Source organism: Cnephaeus nilssonii (genome assembly GCF_951640355.1).
Source record: "Cnephaeus nilssonii genome assembly, chromosome: 18".
NCBI classification, from domain to species: domain Eukaryota; kingdom Metazoa; phylum Chordata; class Mammalia; order Chiroptera; family Vespertilionidae; genus Cnephaeus; species Cnephaeus nilssonii.
In genome coordinates, this window is record NC_137089.1 from 18,861,555 (window position 1) to 18,869,242 (window position 7,688).

The 7,688-nt window shown below is 48.2% G+C and overlaps 1 long non-coding RNA gene across 1 annotated transcript; it reads left to right on the forward strand.

Annotated features, from left to right (window-relative positions):
• Window positions 1-1,203: 1,203 nt before the first annotated feature.
• On the forward strand, window positions 1,204-6,164 carry LOC307114297. The gene is made up of 3 exons (XR_013814972.1): window positions 1,204-3,165; window positions 3,261-3,370; window positions 5,158-6,164. It is a non-coding gene; the product is annotated as an uncharacterized lncRNA (long non-coding RNA).
• Window positions 6,165-7,688: the final 1,524 nt, after the last annotated feature.

The window sequence follows — 7,688 nt, forward strand, 5'->3', positions numbered from 1 at the left end:
TCAGAGGGCTCTCTTCTTCCAGGCAGCCAGGACCAATTTCAGCCACAAGAAAGAAAAAAAGGGGGGGGGTAGACAGGAGAAGAAGAGGGGAGGGGGGAAGAAAGTGGATGATGGATAGGCTCCTTGGACCCTCTATATCATCCTCTCCTCCCCTCTCCTCCTTTCCATCCACCTCCCTACACTTCCCTTTTAGAGTCCCACACTGCCTTTCAGGATTGGGAGGGCTCGGGATTCACAAACTCCCCCAAAGAGAATTTTGGTAGCAGCAGCAGCAGCATGTAACCTCACAGGAACTTGGAGCCTGGGGTCCTCACAGACACAGAAAACCCAGATCCTCCTCTGTCCTGGGCTCACAACTGGAGAGACATGTTCTGAGACTGAGCACAGTATATCAGAGCTGAGGGGTGCTGGGATCTCATTTACCCCAGAGCCTCCTGTTGCTGATGAGAAAGCAGAAGCTCAGAGAGGGGAAGCAATTCCCTCAGGGCCACACAGTGAGGGCCTGAGTGGGTGGGACTGGAAGTTAGTCCTAGATGCTGGCTCATATAGAACTCATTTCCTTTGGAAGACTCTGGGGTGATAAATTCCCCAGAATAATTAACAATCTGGAAAATTTCCAGTAGATCATTGTAGGTGCTCAGTAGATTTCTGTTGACTAGATAATTATAATCTGGCAAAAAAAAAAAAAATATATATATATATATATATATATATATATATATATATATATACACATACACACACACACACACACACACACACACAGCAGGCCTTGAAGCTGGGAGCGGATCTCAAATCTTGAATTCAAAAAGGACATTTCACTCCTTTCCTTATATATTGACATGGAATTGGGAAAGGAAGTGATGCCACATAGCTTCTTTTGTATAAAAGAGACAAGTGTCCCGTCGGGGTAGCTCAGTGGTTGAGCGTTGACCCATGAACCAGGAGGTCACTGTTCAATTCCTGGTCAGGGCACATGCCTGGGTTGGGGGCTCAATCCCCAGTACAGGAGGGGGGCGAGTACGAAGGAGGCAGCTGATCAATGATTGTATCTCATCATTGATGTTTTCATATCTCTCTCTCTCTCTCTCTCTCTCTCTCTCTCTCTCTCTCTCTCTCTCTCTCTCCCTCCCTCCCTCCCTCCCTCCCTCCCTCCCTCCCTTCCTCTCCCTTCCTCTCTGAAATCAATAAAAATATGTTTTAAAACAAATAAAGGAGACAACAGGCTGTGGGTAGAGGATATGAGCAGGTCCAACCCAGGAAATTAAGCACTGAGGAAACTGGACACGTATTCCTGCTCTATTGGGCATCACACTACCTCCCACCCCAGGAACAGGGTGAACAGCTCACAAATTTCCATGGAGAGGGTGGTCACCTGACCCAGAGCTGACCAATCAGTACATTTCACATCTTAAACTACAGAGGTTAACTCAGGGCTGGGCATGTGACAGTTAAGTCCCATGAGTCAGTCCCAATGTTGGAATCATGGAGAAAAGAAGTTCTATTTCAGTTGGAGAGCTGAGCAGTTAGGATATGAGCCTGTGGCAGTTGGTGGCCATCTTACTTTCATAAAAAGAAAGCTCAGGTGAGAATGACAACAGCACAGAGGGAAATAAGCAAAGCCAAGAGGTAAGAGGGGTATTTTTGCTGAATTCATAGAATGCTCAGGTAGTCTTTCCTGAAGTTGTCTGCACTTAGACATCTGTTACATAATCTGTTTTCTCCTGCTTTGATTGTTTGCCTCCCATCTAATCTGGATTTCCAAATGGGATCAAATGGTATGTGTTGAGAGCTGGATACTGGCCAAACCAAATTAATCCTCATGGGATTGATGAACCCTGTTAAGGTAGCAACTAATGTTTCCATTTTAAAGGGCAAAATTGAGGCTCAGAGAAGGGAGGTCCAGAGTGAGGAAGCCAGGCTGCACACCCACATTCTGCTTGTACTCTGGGAAGATGCTCAATGTAACTTGTCCACACAAGGGTGGCTAAGGCACCCTGCTCTATACCCAGTGTACTGTGGGTGCCTGAGGCTTGGAAACTGTCATGTGCAGGAGACTTGAAGAACCCATTTCACTGATGGGTGGTACTGGACCTTTTTTTTCACTGGCGTGAACTCATTCTCCTAGCTTCCCCATGCCCAGCATCCTATCTTGTTTTCCTGGGCGATAACACAAATGCTCATATAACCACACAGGCAATCATCCATCTCAGAATAGCATCTGGAGCTACCACAGGTGAGGACCAGAGTGTTTGGCCTGCCACTATCCCAGGTGACATCTTCTTCCTTTGGATTTGGGAAACCGTCCTCCCCATTTACACACCAAGGGCACTTCCAGGACACGCAGAGAACCTCACCCAGTGTGAAAGGGATGGATCAAGTCCTTTCTATGTCTCACTTCTACGGAGTTCATGTCCTCCTTTCTATGCGCAAGGCCTCCTGTTGCTGACAGGAGGCTGAGCTGACCATCAGTCGACAGCATTTGAAGGCAGGCATGAGGCAAGATGTGACAGCTGGGACATCGTACTCAAGCTGAAGCGGCTATAGGAGCCCACAAGGTCTGGAGGCAGTGCTTGGGCCAAAGTTACTTCCTAGGGTTTTCCCCACTGTGTGCGGGCTCAGTGTGGACAGAAAAGAAAAGACAGAGGCATGCCTCAGGGCTCTTCACAGATCAAATAAGGACACAGCAGACAGACAGACGGACAGACAGACAGACGGACGGAGCACCATAGCTCAGGAGCTGCTTTCAGGGGGAAGGGCAGGGCCCTTGGGAGACACACGCGCACTGAGGAAGTAGGTAAGGACAATTTTCAACTGAGACTTGAAGGCTGTAGCAATTATATACGTGTTTGGTTGAAGTAACAGAAACCCCACTCAGAGTGGCTTAACCTACAGCATCTTCTAACATTTAATGTTGTACATGATGTGAAAGATGGCAGGTCCAGAGGTGGTCTGGTGGCCCAACAATGTCATCATGCCTCAGATGCCTTGCACCTCTGTACTCCACCATTACTCCCTCGTGGCTGCCTTCACATCTGCGTAGTTGGTGCTTAAGCCACAAGCACCTTCTTACCTGCCCATCTATTTCTCTACAGGAAGGAACACCTCTTCCACAAGCCCCCGTAGACATCCTCTAATATCTCATTGGTTAAAACTGGGACTCAGGTAAGTTCCCCAACCAAGCACCAGCAGGGGTCATGCAGTTGCTGTAACTTCATAGAATAATTGTGATTTTTTTTTTTCAAACTGACTATCCACAGGAAGAAGGCGATGTGCTGTGTGAGCAACCAACATCATCCTGCCATAAAGAAGTGAACAAGGTAGCTGAGGGTTCGAAGACAAGGGAACTGGAGGAACAGAACATGCAAAGGTACAGAAGTGCATGAGACACCTCAGGTGCTCGGGATTGTTAGTGACTCATCACTGCAGGAACACCACACAGGTGGGGAAAGGTGGGCAAGGTATCATATCACATTTTATGCCTGTAGCATGCAGGCCTTAGGCAATGGGGAGGTATTGAGAGAGAGTGAAGGAGCAAATAGAAAAACCACAGGTGTGCAAGGTCACCTGTATCATAGAATGACCTTAATCAATGACCTAGATTAGTGGTCGGCAAACTTATTAGTCAACAGAGCCAAATATCAACAGTACAATGATTGAAATTTCTTTTGAGAGCCAAATTTTTTAAACTTAACCTTTTGCACTCGGATGTCGAGTGTGACTCGACACGGTTAGCATCGGTAGCAGCTCTTTTTATACTCTTTGAATGTATCAATAATTTGAAATATAAAAAAATCCAAATAAATAAGTTTGTATGAAAAGAAACTCCAGTTTTTTATTCTACTGCCGCGCTTTGTAAAATCTTGGGTATTTAAAAAATTAAATCCCGAGTAGAATAAAGGAATCGAGAAAAAAGCAAGTGAGTGCAAAGGGTTAAACTTCTTCTAACACCACTTCTTCAAAATAGACTCGCCCAGGCCGTGGTATTTTGTGGAAGAGCCACACTCAAGGGGCCAAAGAGCCGCATGTGGCTCTCGAGCCGCAGTTTGCCGACCACGCATCTAGATTAATGAATTTGCTATTAGCAGCCACCTATTTCAGGATATTAAAAAACACACACTCAGCCCTGTTCTGTAGACAGCTGCGATGTTACATCTATAATGCCTACAACCTCACCTTTCCCACCTGCCCTGGGCCCAGCCTTCAGCCCACCACCTCCATCCCCCAGGGTGCCCGATATAACTCAGCACTTTGTGTTGTAATATACATAGGAAGCCCACACCTCTTAGGGTGAGGGGAACTGTGTCCCAGTTTACAGAGGAGAAACAGAGGCTGGAAGTCAATAAGGGGCTTACTGGTGAGCTGTGGGGGTGAGCCATGAGCCCAGAGCCTGTCTTTCCCACTCCACCATGCCACCATGGCTTCAGAGGACTGCACCCTCCTAACTGCTCCGAGATGCCTGATGAACCTGAGCTTCCTCCTTCCCCCAGGCCCTCTCTTTATTTTTGTGATCAAACCCACACATCCCAGTCCCTTCTTAAAGGGGAAAGGGAAAAGGCCCAACTCCTGCCTTATAGCCATGAATCAAAGCTACACTTTGTTCTATTGTGGACCTCTTGGTCATAATTAGCACAGGCCACAGGACCACAATTCCCCTCAGGCTCTGTGCAAATGTTAGGTAATGTGAGTGCAGGAAGATAACTCTGGTTTGCCTTTCTGCCCTGCAGTACGGCTCACAGCCTTGCCCTTCAGAACCACATTCGTGCCCTGGCTTGTTTGGCTCAGTGGCTAGAGTGTCGGCCTGAGGACTGAAGAGTCCAGGCTTCAATTCCGGTCAAGGGCACGTGCCTGGGTTGCGAGCTGGGACATGCAGGAGGTAGCCAATCAATGATTCTCTCTCATCATTGATGTTTCCATATCCCTCTCCATTCTTCTCTGAAATCAATAGGGGAAAAAAGAAAAGAAAATAAAGCCACATTCATTGCTGTTGGGAGTTACGGTGATAATTCTTTCTTTCTTTCTTTCTTTCTTTCTTTCTTTCTTTCTTTCTTTCTTTCTTTCTTTCTTTCTTTCTTTCTTTCTTCCTTCCTTCCTTCCTTCCTTCCTTCCTTCCTTCCTTCCTTCCTTCCTTTCTTTCTTTATTTTTTTTATATTTAGTTGTTCTGATCCAGTCCAAGGGCTACATCACTACATGCTTCTCAAACTGGAGGATGCACAGCCCTGATTCTGTGAGGGAGCAGGCCAAACAAGAGTATCCAATGTATCTTTCTGAAGCACCAAGTTCATTACAAGACTTGGAAGAACCAAGTACTTTCATGTGAGAATCACCCCCTCACACAAACATGGAAGGGAAGGAAAACAGGAGAGGTGAAAAGGATCCCAGGAGAACAGGCTGGCTGAGGGGTGGACCTGCGGCGAGGGGGCCTCTCCTGTTGTCCCCGAGGCGGCCTCAGCCATCCTCCACGCTCAGCAGGTATTTTTGGCCTTGAGCTTTGCAGGCCACAGAGATGCCCGGTGCCCTTCGGATGTGAATTTGTGCAGAGAACATCGTGGCAGTTTGCACAGCTCCACTGTCCACTGGATCTAGTGCTCTCTCGCCCAGGGGTCCTGGCACCCACAGTGTGCACATTATGCTCCTCTTCTTCTGGAAGCTCTCTGTGCCCAGCCTTTGGCCTTTCTCCCTGCACCACGTGACCGGGCTCCCAGTAGCTCATCATGGTTTAATTCTTAATTTAAAGTGGAGGATGTGTAACTTGACCTCCTTGGATTCTTGGGTTGTATCCTTCCTTGGCTGTCCACTATTTACATGGACGCTACATTTTTCCAAGCTTTTTTTGTGGATGACCTGAAGTAGAACTTTTTCAACATAAAGACCAAGATTCTCCTGGTGACCCCTGCAGGTCCTTGCTGGTTCCCGCTGGGGATCCACAGCTGCTGCTATGATTATCAGATCGTTTTGGGTGTCCAGGAATCCACAGAGCCACCCTGGAGGCTGGGCTGGGTGTGGCGGCCCTTGACTCCGAGATGACTGGTGGAATGGCAGGCTCCTGGGTCTTCTGTCATGACTCCTGGTCCTCTGGCTGCTTATATATTTCCAGACACATGGAGAACTCTGGGTAAAACGCCTGAGTCGGGGAGGGACCAACTGTATGGTCAGGGGAACAGAAGGGCCCTATCACAACGGTGTGGCACTCCAGTGTTGGTTTCTTGCTGCTCATAATGAGACAAGTGGCCACTGTGTTGGTGAACCTCTTGTGCTTTTCTGGCTCTGGGATCTCACCCCACTCCAACCCCAGGCTCATCGTCTGTCTGTCACCCAGGAGTCCATGTCATCACAGGGAGGCTCGCTGTGAGGACTGAGTATTTCTTCTTGGCCCATGTTTAACCATGGTCCTCCCATAAACTTCCTCTGTCCCTTGGATGAGAATCAACAATTTTTTCAATGTCTTTTCCAATTCAAAGGATGGAGAGATGGCGTGATGTATTTATTTTCTGCTTAATATCTGTGGCAGCAGCTCCCTAAATTTTTTTTTCTATGAAGGGCAGGTCCCTGTCAACATTTTATACAGGACTACTCCTAGGCTCTATCCATCAACCAAAGGGGCTGCCATATTTTGAGCCCAGAAATAGTTCTGGGGCAGCATAAGAGAGGGTACCACAAGCATGTGCAACTTATTGCCCAAAAACTGAGTGCTGAGTCCAAGTTTCTGGAGTAGCCCTGCTGATTGATGACTTTTACAGCCATTTCTGTACCGTTCAGAACGTGTCGGCCCAACCCCCCCTTCGCCACCCTCTCCAATACTGTCTTGGAGAATGTAATCCCACTACGGGGCTCCTGGTCCACAATTTTGAGGTTCCTATGAGCATCAGTGAGCATGTTCTTTGCCTCAGGTCCCTGTGGACCACGCCCCCCTGTTGGCTGTGCTGCACAGGTGATACCAGCTGATGGAAAATACTTCGGGCCTCCTCCTCGGTCATGCGGTAGTGATCCTCCAGGTAATCGGATATGTTCCCTCCACTTAGGTGCTCCATGAAGAGCATGCATTTTCTCCTGGTGCCAGTCACCTCGAATAACTTGACTATATTCTAGTGATTGGATGCCTTCATGCATGGAAGTCCTGCAGGGGGGAGCCTCTGGAAGAGCCCTGCTGATTGATGACTTTTACACCCATTTCTGTACCGTTCAGAACGTGTCGGCCCAACCCCCCCTTCGCCACCCTCTCCAATACTGTCTTGGAGAATGTAATCCCACTACGGGGCTCCTGGTCCACAATTTTGACGTTCCTATGAGCATCAGTGAGCATGTTCTTTGCCTTATGTCCCTGTGGACCATGTCCCCCTGTTGGCTGTGCTGCACAGGTGATACCAGCTGATGGAAAATACTTCGGGCCTCCTCCTCGGTCATGCGGTAGTGATCCTCCAGGTAACCGGATATGTTCCCTCCACTTAGGTGCTCCATGAAGAGCATGTATTTTCTCCTGGTGCCAGTCACCTCGAATAACTTGACTATATTCTGGTGATTGGATGCCTTCATGCATGGAAGTCCTGCAGGGGGAGCCTCTGGAGGAGCCCTGCTGATTGATGACTTTGACAGCCATTTCTGTACCGTTCAGAACGTGTCAGTCCAACCCCCCCTTGGCTGCTTCCTGCAATGGTGTTGAGGAACTTGTAATGCCCACTTTGGGGCT